Below are 24,419 nucleotides of genomic sequence, written 5' to 3' on the forward strand. Positions count from 1 at the left end.
GGTATTTGAATTAGGAAAAAGATTTGAACTTGAAGCCTCACGATTTGAGGGATGTTTGAATTTAAAAGGAATTGAATTTGATTGGATTTCCGCTGAATTGAATATAGGAAATAGATTTGAATTCGAGAGACATTCAAATTCAAAACTCAACTCAAAGAACCATGAAAACAAAATAAACCAAAAAGCATATGATTCAAATTATTGTAGTGATTAAATTATAAATTAATTTGGTGCTCTCTGGAACACTTTCCAAATAATATATTAGGATATATACATACAAGCTAGTATATATATATATTCAAATATATATTTCCTTGATTTTATGTTATTTTATATAATTAATTTTTTTAAAAAAGGAGTGAATTTTGGCTATTTTCTAAATGCTAAAACTCGAGATGTTACATCGGCCAAGCTGCCTTAGCCTGCGAAGCTAGTCGGCCCGACCCTAGTGGGTCGGCCACTGTGCAACCCACTATTCAGAGAGGGTTAAGTAAGTTGCCAGATATCCAGAAAAACTTCATAGTCTATTGTGATGCATCCCGCTAAGCGTTAGGCTGTGTTCTGATGCTAGACGGCAAGGTTGTGGCTTATGCATCCATGCAACTGAAACAACATGAACAAAATTATCCAACCCATGATCTTGAATTAGCAGCAGTTGTGCATGCACTTAAGATGTGGAGACACTATCTTATTGGAAATAAATACGAAATCTATACATATCACAAGAACCTTAAGTATATATATTCACTCAATAAGATTTGAATTTGAGGCAACGAAGATGGATAGAATTGATAAAGGATTACAATCTAAGTATCCAATATCACTTGGGCAAGGCTAACATTGTAGCTGATGGCCTGAGCAGGAAAAGTCACTTCCATAATCTACAGGTCCAGGAATCAAGGCCAGAAATATTTGCAGAAATGCAACAATAGAACTTGCACCTGGAAGCACAAGGACAAGTTCACACTCTAGTGGTAAATCCAACACTAGAGGATAAAATCCGTGAAGCCCAGTTAGAGGACCACGAGATTCAAGAAATCAAGGAGAAACTCAGTTTAGATAAAGCACCATAGTTTAAAACAGATCCGCAAAGAACTGTGTGGTACAAGGATCGGTTATGTGTACCGGATCGGGAGAATATAATGGAATTAATCATGGATGAAGCCCATCACTCACTCTATTCTATTCATCCCGTATGTACTAAGATGTTCACATATCTAAGGACCAAATATTGGTGGTTAGGAATGAAGGTTGACATAGTAGGATTTGTCACTCGATGTGACACTTGTCAAAAGGGTCTTACACGTGGTTTGTAACATTCTGAGTTTTAGCATTTTGATTTTAATAAATTCACTCCTTTTTCAAAAAATTATAATTATTAAAACAACTTAAAATCAAGGAAATATATAATTGATTATATATACTTGTATGTATATATTCAAATATATTATTTTGGCTAAGTATTCCAAAGAGCACCAAATTAATTTTTAAATCTAAACTTGCAATAATTTGAATCATATGTATTTTGGTTTAATTGTTCTTATGGTTCTTTGAGTGGAGATTTCAATTTGAATGTCTCTCAAATTCAAATATATTCTTAGATTCAATTCAGCTGAAATCCAATTTAATTCAAATATTTTGAATTCAAACCACCCTCAAATTCCAATGCTTCAAATTCGAAACCTTTGTCCTAATTCAAATAAATGCCAAATTGAAATTCAATTCGAAATCCAAATTTAAATTTCCCAATTGAATTTAATCCCAAAACCATTTGCTTTTTCTTTTCTCTCCCAGGCCCATTACTTTTCTCCCCTGGGCCTAGCCTCTCTCTTCTCACCTATGCGCAGCCCAGCCGTCCTAGCGTCTTTCCCTCCCATTGCACACACATAGGCAACCGCGACTCGCCCTGGCCTAGCACCCGCGCTTGCCTGGACCAACAACCGTGTGCTCGCGTTAGCTCGTAGTAGCGCACGCTAGCTCGCTCGTGCTCGCCCTCGTTGGCATGCGGTTCCTGTAACACCCTAATTTTTCAAATTTTGCCAATTTATAAAATTTGCTTAAATTTACATAAAAAGAGAAAATGCTATTTTCATAAAAAGAGAATCTAATTTTGACATAGGAAATATTTGCCTAAGTGCATTCATGCTGTTATTAGGCATTTAGGGTTTATTTGGTTTGTTTGGATTTGATTTTGTGGCTTGAATTTGAATCTCTCTGCTTTGGATTTGAATTCAAAAGGCTTTTAGAAAAGAAATGAAAAGGAAAATCCTAAAACCTCCTGCGCCAACCCGCATCCCCACACCAGCCGCTCTGTTGGGCCGCGCCCTCGCACCGAGTTGGCCCACCCTACCCACGCGCCTCGGTCCATGCTGCCGCCGCCGCCGCCTGCTCCTAAAGATGCCCCAGCGCTTTGCCATTTCCACCGAGTGTCACCGCCGTGTGAGGCCTGCTCATCAGAGCCATCTTCTCCGACTCCAAGCTGGACCGCGCCGCCGGAGTTCCGAGAGCCTTCGCCTGCCTATATAGGTCCGCCTCCACCCCTTGATTTCCCCATCAAGCCAACCCGTCGAGTGCTGATCCCAATCTCGCCGAGTTCAAGCTCCCTGTCGCCATTAGCGCCACTGCTCGGTTGCCCTCGCCGTCGAGCCATCCTAGCTCCGTTGAGCTTCATCCAAGCTGCCTAATAGAACCACCGCCACCTGCCGAAGCTCCTCCCGTCGTCGCCTTGGTTCCCCAGCCACTGGAGACCCCTTCCCGATGAGATCCCGAGTCCTCGGCCGCCCCTTCCATCGTCGAGCCCCTTCCAGTGCCGCCCTGCTCAAGGTAAGCTCCAAATCGGACTCGCCATTTTCTCCTCTTCGAGATCCGCTGCTCACCATTGTTGCCAACTAGCTAGAACGCCGTCCGGCGTTTTCTCCGATCGTGCACCGTTGTGTTTCCACCAGGCGCCGCCAACTCGTTCCCTTCCGGCCACCCGATCTCCTCTGAGCCGTCGAATCCGAAACCAGTGGCCCAGATTAGATTAGAGGATACCCCTTCAGCAGCCTATAGCAAGTTGCCATGTGTCGCTCCTTAATCCGAGTTAGCAATCCTTTGCCATGTCACTTGCCAACTTAGCGCCACATCAACAGTTTCGCTTACATGTCAAATCCAGTCAGCGACTACGCATTAACTCAAGGTTTTTTAGTATAAAAATAATTCAAGAATTCCCAGAAATTGGTAACTTTGCAATCTAGCCCCTAAACTTCTCTGTAATTACAAAAAGAGCCCTATCTTTTTAAACTTAGGTCCCTAAACTTTTCTAAAATTACATATAGGTCCTTTTATTTTTATAAAAAGGTCCCTAGGCTTTCTGTTATTTACAAATAGGTCCTTTTCTTTTTAAGATAAACCCTAATCTTGTTTTTAGCATATCTTTTTCGTCGTAGCTCCGTTTTAAGCGATTCTCGTGTCGTTAGATTCATTTTTTAGAGCTCTATCTTCCTAGATAGGTTTTATCTTATTGTTCTTTTGTTTTGTGTTTTATTCTTAGTGTATTTTGTTTGCGTGCTTTACCGGTATTTGTGTGATTAGTCGACAATGCCCCGGATCAATTTGAGGAACATCAAGACCAGGAGCAAGAATACACTGAGCAGCAGCAAAGAGAAGGCTAGTGTCTTTGATCATCTTGTACCTATGTTTTTAAATGTTTTATTTTACAAATAGTATGCCATGTCAGTCAATATGATGGGTAGTAACCTATGTTAGGGTTTTCCTTAGTTTTCCCTTACCATCCTTTGAAACCTAGATAGGTTATGGTTATGTGTCCTTTATGGGTAGATTTGCTTAGTCATGCTTTTCAGATGTTGGGAAGTGTCATATACCTGATTAATGGACTTATGCAATGGTGATAATGAACTTGAAATAGTAACATGGAACCCTACGACTTGGGTAAAGAGTTGGTTTGATGATGGTGGTTTATGTGGTGGGCTTGTGGATATGTTCCAAGCAGTGGTGTTAAGTTTTTTTGGTTGGTTATTTTCCCCTATTGGATAGTCTTTGCCCAAGTATCACCTATAAGGACCGGTTCATGGAGCGACAACCCAAGAAATACCGTACCAAACACGAGGCTGATATGGGTAAGGCTTAGCATATTGGTTAGACACCTGGTTGGCATTTGTTGGAGTAGCAGGACCTAATCAATAGATAATGCTTCGTAGTGATCTCCTGGCGGCACATCACTGGCATGTGTTAAGTGTGTCATGAACACGGTAACATGGAAATCACGACTCATGACTAAAAGTTGGACAACCTCTACAGAGTATAAAACTATTATAATAGCCGTGCTCACGATTATGAGAGACTTAGATCCTCACATGATTAGTGGGTTGTGGTTATGAGTTTGGTTCTGGTACAGGGAGTACTAGATGGTTGTGGTTTTGGTTATAATACAGGGAGTACTAGACAATTATGGTATGCAAGGTGAGGAGCCTTGTATGCTGGGTGTTAGACTGTATGGGTTACTTTCACTTAATAATTGTTTAATGCTTTTTTAGCCCAAATATGTTTTTATTACTCAAAAACCGTCTGTGATAGTGTTTAACAACCGTCTGTAATAACCCGTTTTGAGGGAGTGTAATAATTTCGAATATGTTGGCTAATGCTATCAAATCGTATGTTGATGTCATTTTTTGTGTCACGACTATTGCTATGAGATTGTATATCATTTATGTCCTTTGGGATGATTCACTTATATTTATTTCACTTACTGGCTGATTATAAACAGGTCATCATAGGCTCCATCAAATCCTATTGCAAAATATTTCAATATTTGTACTCCAAATGCAAACATACTTTCTGCTGAAAATAAACTTGTAGTGCGCTATAGCCCGTGACATTGGGTTTCTTGAAATGTTCTTTCTTGTTCTCATCAAGTTTCTTGGCCATGGATGGTATAAGACACATATGTTGGACAATATATGTTTCTACAACATTATTTATGATATGTGAACTCATTTTCCCGGTCAGCATTTATTGTTAAACTTCTCGTTTATTTCTATGCTTAAGAACTACCACTACTGCTAAAAGGCATAATAGTGCCGGTTGAAAAATGGCTTCAGTTCCGGTTGAAAAACCGACTCTCTTTACTCGGTACTAATACTCGGCTAGTATCAGTGCCGGGTTTGGAACCGGCACTAAAAATTCTTTTCAATGCCGGTTCATGCCCACAACTGGCACTAAAATTGGTTCTTGAGCCAAAAAAATAAACGAGCCAGCTCGAAAGAGTTGGCTTGGCTGCCGCTCCTGCCGCCACCACCATCGCCATGCTCTTGCCGCCACCACTGCCGTCGTATGCTCAAATCGACTCATCCCATCCATACAAACTGTGAGGACCCGTCCAAACAGTATTCAAATTAATCATCAGGTGGATCATTATTCATAATCCAACCTCGACGATTAACCCGAATACCATTCCGGCAGTCCCAGCACGTGTTTTGTGCCCAAGGATCGGAACACATGCCTCCAACATAGTGCATCACAACATAGCTTAATAAAGAGCAAGTAATAAACATTTGTATTACAAAAGTTAAGCATGCAACTGATTTCAACAGTTTTACAACAAAAGCGAGCTAGGAGACAAAACCCCTCAACTCCTAACCAACAAAAGACCTACGCAGTAAACTATACAACAAAAGGATATGGAGCCACATGCCCTTAGGCTCTATACTAAGAGCACCGAGTCCGGAGTAGAATGTGCTACTCCTGCCCGTCACCCTGATCGGCAGACACAAAGTAGCCAAACACCGCCTCTTCCTCACCGACCTGTGAACCTGCATCAACTTAAGGGCAGCACCCTGAGTACGAAGGTACTCGCAAGTCTTACACAATATAGGTATATAATATCCCGACTCCAAGGATTATGCATTGAGCTGTTAGCAAGAGTAGGCCACAAGGTTAAGTAAAACATATGCGGTAAGCAACCTAGACATATGTGTGAGCAACTAACTTAACCAACATATATGAAATTACCCTGCAACTACCAACTGATCATATGAAACTGAAACCACATTAGTATCAATGTATAACGAGTACCATCTCGACCACCTCTCACATATTCGAACCACAAACCACATATCCGAACCATACAACCGAACCAACCACGAGAACTCTACGACCAGGTGCAAATGAAACAATAGCATGCTCATGATCGAGAGCGCGGCAGTTCGAACTGTTTATACACCCTGCAGGGGAATACTCCTAGACCCATACGACTCGGGGACCATACGGCTTGTGCCACCCGCTAAAGTGCACACAAGGGGGTACCCATGTCAACCTTTCCCAACCAGCCCCAACCGTGTGCGACATGCAACACTCGGCATGGCGGTACCAGAACTACTCCCAGAGCAAACTAGTACCGCTTACAAGCCCGCCCGCTCACACCGTCGTTGTTCAAGCCCCACAAAGCCACAGTTGCGAAGGTATTCGGCTCGCCTTACCATTAGATCGGCATGTGGTGAGTAAGGTAAGTGCTAAAGCCAACTACCCCGACGATCGGCCTTAAACGATGCAAGCGGTCTACGGTGTTCGGTCTTCCTCTACCGGCCTACCTAGGGGAACTCCACATCTGGGCAGGACAAAACACCATCCTAGCACTGCCCACATCTCGTCTCATACTCACCACTCATACAACCAACACCAACAACCCAACATTGTAATCATTGTGAAGGTAATTAACCTACAGCTCGCGAACGATGGGACGTTCCACCGCTCGACTTCTACCGAGGACCTATGCATTGCTAAGCATCTCGCATTACTTTTAAGTTAGACCTTAACATGATTAAACCCAGGCTACAAGGATATGGATCAACAATACATCAAGGTAGAGACAATGCAATTCAACATAGGATCTACCCATCAAAACCAACATTGACTTCCTATACATGCAAACCTATACATAAGCATAATTTATCAATATTTAGACTCCATTCAACTGATAGGGTTCAATATGATAGATGCTTGCCTTGATACACTGGTTCACAAAGGTGCGGTGCCTCAGGATCGACCTTGCTTGCCGGGATCGTTGGTTCGGCGATCTCTAAAAAGAATAACGCGTGCAATACAATGAGTATGAATGAAGTGCAAATATATGCCACAATATGCATATAATAGATGAAAACATTTTTCCTAGATATAACAAGTCATAAGGAAACTAGCAAAATTGGATTCATCAATTTTAGACTTATGATGAATTAACGGTGAATTAATGAATCTTTAACCTAATTAATTAATCTCAGAAATTTAATTCATTATTTCATGGCTGAGGATATTTTTAATAGGTAGAGTAGGTTATTATGAAACCAACAAAATTTGTTTCATAATTTTTGGAGCTGCAGAGAATTTATTATGAATTTTACAAGTTTCAGCAAGCAGTAACTGTGCTGTCTGGGTATACAGCGGTCAGACCGAGGTATACTGGCGGTCAGACCGCCAAGACTCACGGTTAGACCACCGAAAACGCGGTAAGACCGCCCCCGTACAATGAGTTTTGGCCCCTGACGGTTTGACCGACCTTGGGGTGGTGGTCTAACCGCTGGGGGTCGCCGGAGGCACTTTGGGAGCTCACCGGTGACGATTCCAGCGACATTTGGAGTGGGGACTTGGACCTAGAGCATCACATTGACTTCCTCTACCGCAAAGGATAACATGCATACGCCGAAATCGACCAAAACTCGACTATTGCTTCCAATTCATCAAGAACTCATGAACTTCAAACCCATAGCTCAAAATTTGAAATCCAACCATCCAAAAGGTGGATTCTTGCCATGGGAGTTTAGTGGACTCACCCAAAGTCCTTTACCAAGGTTGTGGACCGTCGATTGAAGGAGGAAACGGAGGGAAAAGCTCGGGAGACGAAGAAATCCGGTGTTCTTCACATTTCAACCCTAACACCAAAAGACACCAAATCCGGCTCAAATCCTCCGGGAAAACGAAAATAAATTGGGGGAATGGATAGCTCATGAGCTTGTGATCGCAATGGTACCACATACTCACCTCAAATCCCTCTCTTGAGCTCGGATTTTGGAAGAAAAGAGAGAGGAAGTGAGAGGGAGAGGGAGAGGGGAGGGGAGCACGGGTGGGGCGTGGGGGAGAGTGAGGAGGGAGCAGGTGAGCTGCTGCCCACATGAGAGAGAGGATGGGTGAGGAGTGGGTCCACATGTGGGGCCCACAGGTAAGTGAAAAGGGTTCATTTTTGCTGCGAAAACAATCCTTTTCTCTCCCGAATTTCTTTCTCTCATCCAAATGATCTCAAACGAATTCCATTAGTAATCCGAATTATAATTATGCAAATTTAAACATAATGTTTAAAAGCATGATTATGCTTAATTGCGTGATTAAGAATTTGGGACGTGACACAAACACATCTCACAATCAAATCGACTCATCTCAGACTCAAATCTTCTCATCTCATCCATACGAACAAATCAACTCAAGAACACAACACAAGAACAAATCAATTTCATGTTATTTTGAACATTTCAGTACTCTATCTCATGCATTAGAACAAATCAACACAAGAACTGGACGTCTCTGTCTCCAAATCGGGCCCAACCCCCTCGAACGTATCTCCAGTGACGCCTTCTGCCACACAGCCCTCCTCTGCACCTCCCCGTGCCCCCTTCTTCCCTACTCGTTGAACAAGAAGAAGAATCCACTCACAGGAAGTAGTTGTCCGCGCGCTAGTGTTGCGCCTGCAACACCATCCACGCATAAACACACATGCGCGTTGCCCATCAAGAATCCATCAAAAAACAAGCCGAGAAAAGATCTAAATGGAACACAGCAACCTTGTGGGAAAAAAATCAAGGGAACTCAAGACACTTTGTACATTCATCTGGTGTGATACCTTGAGCTGCTGAAACAAGGAAACTCGAGACGAAGATGGCCAGAACCACCAGCCCGTGCCAAAGACAGCGCCAGCCACGCTTGGCCTGAGGATCCCCCACAGCAACGCTAGGTTGTCATGGCCGCTACCTCTCCTCCCCAAATCCACCCACCAAGCAATCTCCTCACTTGCTCCCGTCTCCCTTTAGGAGCAGCAGCAGTGAGGCAAGAGTGAGGGAGGGAGAGAGAGAGAGGAAGAGATAAGGTGAAGAGAGATGAGGACTGAGGAGTGAGGACGCGAGGTGAGAGACCGAAAGAATAAGGCCAAGTCCAGCCGTGACCAAACCGAGCAGACGCCACGATCCAAAATTCTATTGCGTAGAAATTTCGGGTCCGAACACATCTATGCCGGTTGTGCTTGGAACCGGCACTGAAAATTAACTATCAATGCCGGTTCTTAGCGCCTCAGCCATTGTTCGCACGTGGGGTTTAAACAACCAGCACTAATACATCTCCAGTCGCGGTTTCTGCATAACCGGCACTGATAGGGTGTTATTTATGGTCTGTTCTATAGTAGTGTACTGTAATGTGTTTGTATACGTTGAAATATTTTAAGATTTGAGACATCATATATGTTTGTGATTTTCTTATAGGCCTGTAATCATACGACAAGTATGGTTAACACTCAATTCCACGGTGCGAACAAATAAAAACTTGGCCATCGAGAAAGGGGATTGTCACATATCTACCAGCTCAGGGAACACGCCATCGCCATCCATTAGGGTGTTAGGATAAAAAAAATCTCCAAGAGAAATATAGGCTGGTCAATTCAATCATTTTATTCTAGGGGAAATGACTTTGATGCCCTTACTTTATGCAATATACAAATGCACAAAGCTGGGATAGAATTCTCCTCTCCTCCTCTTCTAGGAATGGACACCATAGGAGTACAAAGAGATCATGATCTCCCTTATTTTTGGTACACACTTTCTCTCACGTGTGCTCTCTAGCTACTTTTTCTCTCTACAACTCATTTTGTAGCAAGCCTCGAAGAGCACTCACAGGGGTGAGCACACTGTCCCTTCTGTTAGTTGACAGTCATTCTGCAATAACACAACCAAAAGTAGGTGACACGGAAGCATTTGGCGCCCGCAGCATTCTTAAATGTGTGACACAAGTGCCAGATCCGAACTATTCCTTCCTGTTCAAAATAAGTGTGGTTTTAGATATCGACACAGTTTCTAAAATATAAGTTTGACTATTACTTTTTTTAATATATTAATAAAATATAGTAAAAATATATTATTATAAAATTACTTTTCGAAACAAATCTACCCGTATCATTTTTAAGTATCCTAATACAATATATAGCCATAGTTTGAAATGTTTGACTGCACGCAACCCAAAATGATAATTATTTTGGACTAGAAGGAGTACAAGATAATGTTCCACCATTGAGAAATATCCCAAAGCAACAATTGCTAAAAGAATAGTAGCGTGCAGCTGGAAAACTTGGAGCATCTAGATTGAAAGAACGAGACGAAAGAAAAAAAAAAGAATAAGCCCGGTTTTAGCTACTCAACTCTTGTGTTTGTCTAATTTCTACTTTCAACTCCAAACCGTCTAAACCTGACACCCAAAGTATCAAGACGGGCTCAATTTATACCTAATGCCAATTTCGAGTGGTTTTTTCACATGACATGTCAATGGTTTTGCCACATGGACCATGACATGGATAGCCCCACTATCCTCCTCCTTTCTTTTTTTTTTCTGGCCGAATTAGGCCAGTTGCTGCAATTGCAGCATCCAACTCTATCAGCTGTAGGCACCTCTTAACATCCCGGATTTCTATAAACACAGATGCTACCAGCTCTCATCTAAAATTCCACTAAGTCCGAAAACTGTCTCTTTTCTTGACAAGCAAAAACACATGATTTCCACAGGCATAACATTTATAAGCCAAAAGAGTAACATCACAACCAAAAACCTAGGGCCATATACAACTCATGGACCCGATACAGACGACCAACTCAACCCTATAGTTGTTTAACCGACCAAAATAGTGGCTACAGTTGTTATGCATTATTAAGAAGTCTAAGTATTTATATAAATGTGCTGAAATATGATACTACTCCATTCTATACATGCCACGATCATTTGGTACCTAAAACCAAATAAAACAAATGTGTGAGTATAAACACTCAGCAAGTATAATATATAATTGGAAGAACATATAAAACAACAGGAATCCATAGAAAACCAGATCAGAGGTAAAAATTCTCTTCTAGTGAGAAACCTCAGAAATAGTAGTTTCTGTCTGGAACGGACTACACCTGAATATATGCTTAACATTTACCAGGAAAGTTGAGCAAGTGGGGAAACACTTACTCACAGGGATATGAATATAAGGACCAAACTGTACAACCATGGATTGGATTAACCCATGGAACATGAACGATATAAAAGGAATAATATGATGAAACTTGAATGATTAACATGAACAACAATATGAAAATTTTAATTAAAGCACCACATGAACACATAAATCATGAAGGAATAAAAAGGACAGTACTACATAAAAGGTTATCCATGCCTCCTTTTACTGTCGGTTCTCATAAAAAACCAGTAGTAATAGCCCATTCAGCAAAAATCGGCAATAATAATCAAGTACCACAGCAGGTTCAATTAAAACCACTTCATGATATGAACCAACAGTGATACTTAATTATCACTGCCAGTTCTAGCCATGAACTAACAGTGATAATGGAGGCATTAAAATTGTCAGTTTATTATATTAACCGACAGAGACAATAAAATGCAGCACATCTTCAAAAATTCATAACTTTTTCATACGGAATTGGATGAAGACAAATTGTAGCTCTCAACGAGATCTACAACTTTGTAGTTGATAAATTGTTTATTTGAAGCCATATAAATGTTTAAATAATCATCTAAAGACTATCAAATGAAAATCACACACTAGACCACAAAGTAAATTGCTAGATCTGATGTAATACAAGTAGGAATGATTGAAAATGCCACACATAGGGCCACAAAGTTGAAACTGCAACTTCAAAGATTTTATCACGAGTTTGTAACTCGAATTGATAAACTATTGCGTAGCACTAGCTTTCAGATGTAGCACTATGTCTTCAAAAAATTTCAGACAAACTAGATAAGGTAAATTTTTGACCAAAAACTTCAGAGGTCCTGTTGACAATCTTCTGAACTTTTTTTGGGTCAAGAAAGTTACAAGTGTAAATACGTGTATTTTTCTCAGATGGGCCTCCTCGTTAGCTTCGAAAGTAGAGGTCGAACGTCGAAATCCGACTCCATATGCAAAAGTTATGTCTGTTTTACCGAACAGTGCTTGGATTGGAGACAACTTTTTCATACTGAGTCAAATAGATTTAAACTTGATATGAATATTGTAGATTTTGATGAGATGTACAACTTAGTAGTTGATAATTTTTTCACTTAAAATAATATAGATGTCGAAATAATCATCCAAAGATTTTAGCAGGAAAGGTCAAAAGAACAAATTACCCTATAGCCATAAGGTAAGACTGTGAGATGAGATGGTAAGGAAGCTTCGTGCGAGGGGTGAAGTCATGGGTTCAACTCCTATAAACTGCTCAAGCGCGTAATTTGCTATATTCGCAGGTTCGACTCCTACGTAAACTATGGGGTTCGTCACAAGCTTTTAGGTAAGGAGAGCTTGAAATAGAACTAAGAAGCAGAAGTTGCCTCCCATCAGCTTATGTCACAAGTTGGATTCTACGGAAAGCAGAAGCTTTGCCATGTTAGAAAGAGGGGAGGAGTATGAAGTGTGTTAGCTTGTATTGAACAGAACAGGCCTAAAGGGGCATATATATAGTACATGAGACATGAGGCAAAGCCCAAACCCTAAACTAGAGTACAATGACCACTTTACCCTAGCATGCCAAACCAAAAGTGCTATTTTGACGACAACAGGCAGCACCTCGTCTAGTGGAAGGGCGACGCACCATGCAATGCTACCACGTCTCATCACCGAATACCCTCAACATGCAACATGATGCCAAAATGTGGAAGCTCCCCAACCACTCAATGTGAGGAGAGCTCGTGCTAGACTTCTCCAAGCCTCGGCTCTCTCTTGCACCCCTTGGTAAACTCATATATTTTCTCCTCGTCTTCCTGCATTGCTGCGAGGCGCCAAACGTGAGCATGGTAGCAAGGAGACGCCCCCACCCCCCGGCTCACACTGTCACACACCTCAGATGTGTTCCCCCTGCGTAAACGATTTCCCCAAATCAGAAGTTCATTGGCCTAAACATGAATCTTTTAAATTTAAATCAAAAGTTTCCGGCCATGAACCGGAAGTTTTCCATCCCAAACCAAAAATTCGAAAGTTCTTGGTTCTGAATCCGAACGTAGTTTTTGGCTTGAATCAAATGTTTGGGGCCTTGAATCCAAAGCTTTTAGCAATTAATCTAAAGTTACTGCTCACGAATTGGGGGGTAGAGAAGAGCAAAGATTGGCCTAGCTACTAGGGCGGCAGGCAGAGCTACAAAGTATATGGGTTGGAACAGGGTGACACATGGGGGGGCATAAAGGGACTAGGGTGTCAGATCATTAGACCGCGATGCTATGAGATTTTGTTAAGAATCCATTTGGAGTGAAAAATAATGAAGCTTTCAAAATGGAAACATGGTGAATAAATTCTTTCAACTATGCAAAATAAGCAAACTCCAATGGAGAAAAAGTCTATGGGCATTACCGGATTTCGAGACTTTGCCGTGTGCCTAGGGCACACGGCGAAGGCCTTAAAACACTCGGCAACATGTTTGCCGAGTGTAACACTCGGCATATCACTGTCGGCATATACAGTGCCGGCAAACTACTGTTTGCCGAGTGTTTTATATCGTGCACTCGGCAAACATATTTGCCGAGAGCCAAATACGACACTCGGCAAAAAAAAAGTGACCTAACGGTGCCAATGCGTTAACGGCCTCTTTGCTGAGTGTCTCAGGGATACACTCGGCAAACACGAGGACACTTTGCCGAGTGTCCGTGTATACACTCGGCAAAGTGAGCACAGAATAGCACCCAAATAGCACAGTTTGGCGACACGTGCCACGCATTGCTGAGTGTATCCCGTGGACACTCAGCAAAGCGGCATCCAAAATGCCAGATTGAACAGCCTTGTGACACGTGTCCGTTTTGCCGAGTGTAACACTCGGCATAGCCTTGTTTGCCGAGTGTTACACTCGGCAAAATGTTATTTAGCAGGTCGATAATTGATCCATACCAGATTCAAAACTGTCACTGCAATTCAAAACAATATACATATATTTCACAGATTACCACCTTCACATAAACATCGCATATTACGCAAACATCACATAAAGCGTCGCATAAACATCGCATATTACGCAAACATCACATAAAGCATCGCATAAACATCACATATTACACAAACATCACATAAAGCGTCGCATAAACATCGCATATTACACAAACATCACATAAACCGTCGCAAGTGACACAAACATGACAAATTGTCGTGACAAGATAGCAAAACATAGTCCAAACAAAAAGAAAATGTAGCAGGCCGTAACGGACTCAACACTTGATTACCACCTTAACCTGCATCAATTAAGGAGCAAAAACGCTAATTAAGAAGTATGCATTTGACAGTAAACAGAAATGGTAAGTATGGATATAGGGTTACAAAAGTAAGTTTTCAAAGTGAGGAGAACAAACCAAAATGAGGTGGAGTACCAAAGTGCGAACCTCCAGCTCCAGGCGTATTCGATCCCTCTGATGGATACTGCACAAAGTAGATAGTTAGCACAACACTCTATGGTTGTAAGAATGGTAATAATGGTGATTACAAGGTTATAAACTAACTCACAGGAGTGTTTGGAGCCTGTGGAGCAAGTGGACGAGAAGGGGTTGGCATCGGTGGCGGAGTTTGACCCATTGCAGCATAAAGGGGCGTCATCATCGCATACCACTGGGATCGTTCTGCCGCCAGTGTTTGGAGCCTGTGGAGCAAGTGGACGAGAAGGGGTTGGCATCAGTGGCGGAGTTTGACCCATTGCAGCATAAAGGGGCGTCATCATCGCATACCACTGGGATCGTTCTGCCGCCATCCTCTCCTCGAACGATCTCTCTAATTCGTGCCGGAGCCTCTTTTCTTCATCCAGCTGGGCCTACAGTATGTCATCGCAATCTCATCATCGTTCCAATGCAAAGCATGTAAAGATAGTGGAGGATGAATGAAACAGAACTAACCTGCATTTCGTTCATCGCAATCCGTGTAGGCTCTGGGCGAGGGCGTATACCCGGACCTGAGCTCGTGCTCTGAGCTCTAAGCTGAGAGAGAGAGGGAGTGGTGGCCGTATCGAGTGTGCCGTCGCCAATCCAGAACCGGCCATGTTTCTTGCCTCCTCCCGCCCTCATAACCACTTCCCCATCAAGATCCTGCTCGCTCGGATCAAAGTCTGGGCCGTGGACCTCCTTTGCCATCGATGTGTATCCATCCAGGCGAGCCTTGACGTTCTTGTTGGTGTACGCTGAGGCCGGGTCATTCGGGTCATAAGCAACCCCGTGCATCGCCTTTGACTTATGGGCCAAAGCATAAGCCTTGAACTGGGAGAGAGGCTGACCATCATTTTTTGCCGACTGCAACAGAAAAGCAATAACATTCATAAAGGGGACGCCCGCACAGAAATTAAGGAGAACTGAGCTTGGGAACAACAGATGCTATTGCATACCCATCTAGCCGCGAAACCAGTCAGGCTGAGGTTGCCTTGATGGTGTGGCGCGCCAGGCATCAACAATCGCCTTTCCCGGCAAGCATTGTGACTCTCCTCCCACTCGGGAGCGCACCACTTGTCCACGATCACAAACCAGCACGGAAGGTCTCCGGCGCACCACCCCGGAGGCACCTAAATAATCAAGTGCATGATATATAAGAAGAAGAAATTAAGTGTTAGTAATCTAAGGAACAATAAGCTTTATTGTACTTTACCTTCAGGTACTGCTCCCGGGTCAGAGATATGGTCCTAGCGTCTTTTTTGTCACCTTCGCTCCAAGGTGTTCCGCGTGAAATTTGATCACGGCCTGGACGCGCGCCTCATAGTGCATATCCTTAACAAGTTTCTTGGCAGCTTTGTCGATGACAGCAGCTGCCCTAGCCTCCAAGCCCGGCTCGCATCTAAAAAAATCCTGCATATAGACGCGACGGATCCAGTCATTAGTTAAATAATTTCCATGCGATTAGTATTGACTAATGTAGTGCGAACGAAACTTACCCACAGCTCGGCCTTCACCCGCTCGGCTCTATTGGGAAACACCCTTCCCTCCCGGTCACGGGCGTCCGGCGCGGCTGCATAGTGGGCCCATGTGTATGCCGGCTCGGTTACTCCGCCCAAAGTAACCATGCCAGGGAACTTCTCCTTGATCAAAAGTCCAAGGATGCCGTTTACATGGCGTGAGTGGTCACCCTCTCCAACCCTCAGCCAGTTCCTGCACAAGTGTAAAGGCAATTTATTAGTATGTGTTGAAATATTGAAGATACAAAGGCAAAAAAATAATGAGAGTAGAGAGAGCCATTTACTTCTCTCCATCTGGTCGAATGAGCGGGCGTCTAGCCATTGGCACCGGTCGTCTCGGGAGGCTCGAAGGACCACGCAGCCACACATGAGAAGAAGTAGAGCTAGAGGTACCCCCCTGGTCAACCTGCTCCTCCTCATCCCCAGACTGAGTCGCAGCCGTAGGTATAGGCGAGTCAGACTCAGACTCAGCCGCACCTAGAGGTGACTCAGTCTCCTCCTCAACAGCAGGTATAGAAGCACCTCCTCCACCCCTGCCTCCGCCTCTCGGCCTTCCTGGAGGTCTTCCCCAGGGTCTCTTTCCGGACCCGTCACCTGCATCCGTGGCTTTCCCCGTCGCCTTTTTGTATAGCGACGTTAACTTCCTCATACCGCCCACCATGCTATGAGAACAAGTAAACCAATTAGTACGGATGTTACAACTTGATGTAAATAAATGAAGCATACTAAAAAAAACATGCTATGAGAAAGAATAAGTCATACAGTTATTACAAATAAACATACAGTTATTAGAAATAATCATCATCATCGGGATCAGCTGGATCATAAGTCTCATCATCACTATCACGCGTGTCGAAATAATCATCCTGATGCTCGGGAGGAGGAATGGCGTCATCACTGTCATTGTCTAAATGTAACCGCTCAAGTAATTCCAAGTCCCTTGTATTCTCAACCTCGTCTTCTTCGTCCTCGTCAGCACCAGTTTCATTGTCTACTTCCATGCCCTGAGCTTCCGTCAAGTCGATCTCAAAATTCCCTGCGAGCCCATCTTCTTGAAAGAATTCTCCATCATATGTGTTGGGGTCTATGTTGTAATCTTCATTGTTTGGGACTGGTAGTTTACCGTGTGGCGGTACCTTGTACACAACATCCCAACCCTTAAGACGCTCAACGGTTTTGCACGGGTACGAGAGATAATAAACTTGCGTGGCCTGTTGAGCCACAATATAGACATCGTCTCCTGGTAAGACGGTTGATTGTCGAATTTTGACTAGCCCAAGATTAGGGGTCCGTCTCACTACTTCTGGATCGAACCAATGGCATTTGAATATGACGGGATTCAGAGGTTTGCTCCCATCAAAATTCAGTTCGTATATTTCTTCAATTCTTCCGTAGTACTCAGCCCCATCTAAGCCTGGAGTAAAAACTCTGGTATTTGTTGTTCTACGATTGGGCCGACTCTGCTCGTGGCTTGCTGTGTGGAAGCGATATCCATTCACATCGTAAGCCTTAAATGACCTGACCCTATAGGCACAACCATCCGCAACTTGTCTCAAGTCGGCACTCATAGACTCGTCGGTTGTTCCCTACAAGTTTAAGCAGGATAGCTTGGTGTATTAGTCGCATGTAAGAAATGAAATCAAGTTAGAAATGAAATCAAGTTGGTGTAATAGCCAAGTTAGAAAGTACTTTCTGTTTGAACCAAGAAATGAAATCGGGCATGTCATTTCCCACACCATCTCTAAGAAGGGCCGAAGCTTCCTCGAGGGTAGGTTCCCTTGATTCATGCCAGAATTGCTCATTGAATTCCCTATAGCAATGAGAAGAAGCGGAGTTGGACACAAACTTGTGACTAGTTGAGAAATAATGTATTGAGCACTTACTGCATGTACGGCTCCACTTCGGATAGGTTGCTCAAGACATACAACATAATAGTGCGCCACTCTTCATGTTGCAAGGTCTTGTTAGTCGCACCACTTGCACTGCCAAGTTGCCCTCTAAAGATGCTAAGCTTTGATTCATCTTCGGGGTTTCCAACATTGTAACGAGGGGGTGGATTATGCACACTAGGAAGATTGTCAGCATAGTATTTTGTTGTGAAGTTTGACACCTCCTCCAGGATGTATGCCTCAGCTATGGATGCTTCAATTTTGCATTTATTTTTACATTTATTTTGAAGAATCTTTTGGAATCTCTCAATTGAGTAGCACCAGCGGCCCTGCACGGGCCCCCCCATTCGTGCTTCATACGGGAGGTGCAAAATCATATGTTGCATCGGATTAAAGAAGCCGGGTGGAAAGATCTTCTCCAACTTGCAGAGCAACACAGGCGCCAGTCTTTCCATGTCTGCTACCACAGTATGAGATAACTCTTTGGCACAAAGCTGGCGGAAGAAATTGCTCAACTCCGCAAGCACTAGCCAAACATCCTCGGGGACATAGCCTCGAATCATCACCGGCAGTAGCCGCTCAAGCCATATGTGATAGTCATGACTCTTGAGCCCGTTGATTCGCAAAGTAGCTAAATTCACTCCCCTCTTCAGGTTCACTGCATACCCATCAGGGAACATCAAGGTTTGGAACCACTCAAGTACTTCCCTCCTTTGGGCCCTTGTAAGAACGAAATTGGCCTTTGCCTTCGTCCACGATTTCCCGCCTTTGGGAGGAGCCATGTCTAGCTGTGGTCTATTGCATAATCTCGTTTGATCGACTCTAGCCTTAACGTTATCCTTCGTCTTCTCAGGAATGTCCATGATTGTGCCAAAAATGGCCTCAGCGACATTCTTTTCAGTGTGCATTATATCAATGTTATGTGGAAGAAGAAGATCATCGAAGTAGGGGAGATTCCACAAGCATGGCTTGTGAGTCCAGGCGTGTTGCTCACCATATCCCAGAAATCCATCTCCTTGGGCATTGGACTCGAGAGCGTCTAACTGAGCACGAACCGCGGCACCGGTCATCTTAGGTGGTGCTGAGCCTTCGACAACTACATCTTTCGTAAAGTTCTTCACGTCTTGTCTAAATGGATGGTCAAGAGGAAGGAATTGTCGATGCTTGTCGAAGGAAGAATATTTGCCACCCTTTGTCAACCAAATGAACATCAGAGCCGCCCTGCATACTGGGCATGGGAACTTCCCATGCACACACCAACCACAGAATATCCCATACGCCGGTAGATCATGCAGGGAGTACTGGTACCAAACATGCATTTTGAAATTTGTCTTCGTAGCTCGGTCGTATGTCCAGACCCCATCCTCCCAAGCACGGACCAAATCATCCATCAGCGGCTCCATGTACACACTCATATTCTTCCCCGGGTATTCAGGCCCCGGAATTATCAGCGACAGGAATATGTTCTGTCGTTGAAAGATGACGCCGGGGGGGGGGGGGAGATTGAGGGGAATAACAAACATGGGCCAACAACTGTATGAGGCACAAGTCATACCATATGGATTGAACCCATCAGTTGCGAGCGCAATTCGTACATTACGAGCCTCTAGAGCTTTTTCACGATGAATCAGATCGAACGTCTTCCATGCTTCACCATTTGATGGATGTACCAGCTTGTCAGGATTGTATCGACGCCCATCTTTGTGCCATGTCATCTGTTTAGCAGATTCCACAGTCATATACAGCCGTTGGATTCTCGGTACGAATGGAAGATACCGAAGGATCTTCACGGGGATTGCGAGCTGCCTCTTCTGACCATCACCAGAGTCTACCTCAAGATACCTAGAGGAATTGCACTTCACACAGTACTTTGCTTCCGCGTGTTCTTTCCTAAATAAGATGCATCCCTTTGGACAAGCATGTATCTGCTCATATGGCATCTTAAGTGCACGGAGGACTTTCTTCGACTCGTACATGCTCTTTGGCAGAATGTGACCTTCCGGGAGAAGGCTACCAACAACTGTCAGCATTGCATCGAAGGATTCTCGGCTGCAGCTAAACTGGGACTTGATAGCCATTAGGCGTCCGATGGCATCCAGTTGAGAAACCTTGCAATGCCCGTGAAGGGGTTGCTGCGCCGTAGACAACATATCATAAAAGGCCTTTGCGGTTGACTCCGGCACGTCCTCCATACTAGCTTCATTAAAATGTGCGTCATGGAAGTCATCTAGCGTGTCTCCGACCCCGACATCATAGTCATTGGTGCGTTGACGCACCACCTCCTCTCTGGCACGTTCGGACTCACCATGGTAGGTCCACCGGGTATAGTGTGGCATAAACCCATTCTTACAAAGGTGTTGACCCATGACCTCCTTTGTTTGTTGACGCGTGTTTGCACAAATACTGCAGGGGCACCAAGTTCCACGAGGTCCCTTAGGCCTAGCAAATGCTAATTCCAAGAATGCATCGGTCTTCTGGATCCATTCATCGGTCAAAAAACCCTGACTAGAGCGGCCAGTGTACATCCACTCACGATCATCCATCCTCTAACAGATTGGGAAACATACACATATCATATTTTTTATTCAGCAAGTAATATAAAAATCAAATATTTGTGTTTGACCATAAGAGGGAATCGGCATGCATCAAACTATCTAATAGGTAAAGATAGGTCCTAATCCCACCTGACGATGTGTAGATTGGGCCGTTTCCATGCTCTACTCCGATCCGAGACAGAATTTCGGCAGCACCTCCCCGCTGTTCTCCAAATACACGTCTCGGCAACAAAGCCAAGAGAACGCGTATCCGGAGAACAACGGGGAGACGCTGCCGAAACTTTGTCTCGGATCGGAGTAGAGCATTGAAACGAACCCAATCTACACATCCTCGGGCTGTCCAAAAAACGTGGACAATTTGAAACAGTTACGGTTATAGATATGCAAAGACTTGCATATTTGTAACCATAACTCTTTCAAACGGGAGACGCATAGGTTACGCGACATGCACATCCTAAAGCCTAAATTAGCCAAAATTCAAAATTTCGACGGCACCTCCTTTGTAATAAATAGCACAACTCAACCCTGAAGTTAGCAAACACTAACTAGGGTCATTATAAAAAATCTGACTATCGATAATAACAGGTTAGTAGCTTTGTCTAAAAAATGGTTACTAGCTAATCTGGTAAGGATACTTGCCCATGAGTAAGTAGTCGATTGTAGATAATAAAAAAAATCACAAGATCATTCAGAAGAGTAGTTCTTAGAATATATGAATTCAAAAGAGTAATTTCTGTATGAAAAGATGTTACAGAACAATACAATTCACTATTTTGCTAAAGAAACATGTCTACTCAACAATTAGAACGTACCGTTACAAGTACTCTTATTGTTTGTCTTCTTACAGGGATCAGAGATGGACATGTGTTGTGATTTGGGTGGACATTCTGAATTTAAAGCAATCACTACAACTATATCTAATATTTAAACTCCAAAGGGTACACAATAAAAGAAGTGGGGGAGGGGAGGGGGGCATAGCCCTGTTTGGCCTTAAGTAAGCTCCGCCAGTGAACACAGCAATATCTCACCATTCCTCAACCAATGCATTGGTTACTATCCATGAACTATTAGTTAAATCGCTCGATAAGGTTATAAAAATTGAAGGGAAAAAGTAACATTCTGAACATGTCATCCCTCTTCAATTTTGTCAAAGTGGCAGTTTTTTAGAAGAAAATCTGAAAACAGTGGATAATATCTTTAGCTGTTTTTCAGTGCCATTATCTTCAATATGGGGTTCTGCAATTACATCTTCAGAGTTTTCTCTAACACGAAGCAAAATTCCATCATAAATTAGAACTTAGCCTGATCACCATGCAGGCACACCAGCTGAGTTAGCATGCTTATGCTCAATGGCAACTGTTCAATGCAAGTCCTCTGAAAGGTTAGTGTCTGAAGAAACTTCAGAACACCTATTTCTTTTGGGAGTTCACGGATATGCGTACCATCTAGCCCGAGGTACCTCAAGTGAATTAAATCTCCAAGATGCATGAGATGATAACCTTCAATGAACTGACACCCTTCCAAGTCTAGTACACGTAGAACTCGAAGGCTCGGAAGTGGGAACATGACACCAAGATCACACCAATATGCAATAAACAATCTCACTTTTGTGCTAACCATCTGTGCAATAAACGATCTCACTTTCGTCCAATACAGTCACAAAATTCCATCATAAATTAGAACTTAGAACAAAAGAAATTAGTTCGTGCCATTATTGCCTATACTGTAAGATCAAATAAGAAGTATGTTTTCACCAAAGGGGTCATTTTTGGTTGTTACCTTGCTCTTCTTCTCCTTTCTTCTGTTGCCTGCTCCTGTTCTGATTGGCTGGCCAGCAGCAGCCGAGAGCACGGCTACAGGACGGCTGCGGAAGAGAGGGCCGGGCGTCGGAGGGGGGTGGCGCGGGGTGGTGCTGGCCGGCGCGGGGGAGGCGGCGTCGGGCAGCGCGCGGCAGCCGCGGCGGAGGGCCGTAGGCGCAGCGTGGCGGAGGGCCGCGGCGGAGGGCCAGCGGGCCGAGGGCCGAGGCGACGGACGGGCGCGGCGGCGGAGGGGCGGCGGCGGGCCGAGGCGGCGCTGGCGGCGGAGGGGCGCGGCGTGGGATGGGCGCGGGGGCGCTGGCGAAGGAGGCGGGGCGCTGGCGCTGGCGGGGGGGGGGGGGGGGGGGGCGAGGCGGCGGTGGCGGCGGTAGGCCCAGGCGGTGGCGGACGGGGGGCGGGGGCGGGGGCGGGCCGAGGTGTCGGCGGCAGGAGGGGAGTCGCGCGCGGGACAGTTTTCGATCTATCCCCGCGCGGGGGGTCGGGAAACCCTATATTCGCTGCTTTGCCGAGTGTTATATCTTTGCCGAGTGTCAAATCTAGAACACTTGGCAAACCATGTTTGCCGAGTGTAAAGCATAGACACTCGGCAAACACCTGAAATTTTTTTTTTACTACATATTCACTAAATGAATTAGAAATAGCAAACGGACCCAGAAAAATAGCAAATTTTAACATCGAATATGCTATGTTGTATGTTGAGTGTAGAAAAAGTTTCAAGGTCAAACGACGATTCAAACGTCACTTCGGGTTCAAACCTAATCCGTTCCGTCTCGAAACCACAATTCCTCCTGGGAAATGCTTCAATTTCTAAGCATCGTACGTGACAACTTTTGCGAAACCTTCTCAATTTTTTATCTCAGCCTCTACGTATTATATCATGCCACTATGGCAAGTCTCATGTTTTTCTGACTTCGTTTGCTTTTTTTAGAATTAAAAACCAATGAGCTAAATGTTGCTGGTCGAGTGTTGCCGCCCAGATGTTTCAAATTTCTTTTCATTTCTTGGTTAAGGCCTAAAAATAGACTCAAAAACATGAATATGATTTTTCTACACATTTTTGTTCATTATTTCATGTACTTGCAGATCAAATTTGACTTATATCCATTAAAAGCCTAGAAATGCACTTAATGAATTAAAAATAGCAAACTGACCCAGAAAAATGCCAAATTTTAACATCGAATATGCTATGTTGTATGTTGAGTGTAAAAAAAGTTTCAAGGTCAAACGACAATTCAAACGTCACTTCGGGTTCAAATCTGATCCGTTCCCTCTCGAAACCACGATTCTTCCTCGGAGATGCTTCGGTTTCTAAGCATCGTACGTGACAACTTTTGCGAAACCTTCTCAATTTTTTATCTCGGCCTCTACGTATCATATCATGACACTATGGCAAGTCTCATATTTTTCTACCCATTTTTGTTCGTTATTTTATGTACTTGCAGATCAAATTTGACTTATATCTATCAAATAATTTCTTATGAAAAAGAGTTGTCCATAAAGTTAGATTTCGATGGAACATAGCAAACATGTTATCCATCCAAGAATCACCAAATGAAGTCGCTTTTTTGTTCCACCACTACTCACTATGCTACCAGCTACCTCCTCTGATGCACTTAACGATGAACCAAGCAAAACCCATAGATCAGAAGGGCAGCTTAGTGTGTCAAGTTAATCTGCTTTTGCTTCTTCCACTTGGCAAGCATTGAAAATTCCTTTTTTAAGGCAAGGAAGAAGAATTGTTATTCTCTTACAGAGCACAACTGATTCCAAGGGCCGCTCCCAGGAGTCCACATCTGCTGCATCTCAATCTTGAAGCACGACTGAATTCTAACTCCAAGTTTATAATAATATCATTCTTAAATCATACTGTAGTAGTATCGGAATCGATGTGGCGGCCTTTGGTTGGTTGTTATTACGAGAAAGAAAAGAGAACAAAAGGAAACCGAAAAGGAAATAAATAAAAAAAGGTTTGCC

The sequence above is a fragment of the Phragmites australis genome, chromosome 11, assembly GCF_958298935.1.
Source record: "Phragmites australis chromosome 11, lpPhrAust1.1, whole genome shotgun sequence".
Lineage (NCBI taxonomy): Eukaryota > Viridiplantae > Streptophyta > Magnoliopsida > Poales > Poaceae > Phragmites > Phragmites australis.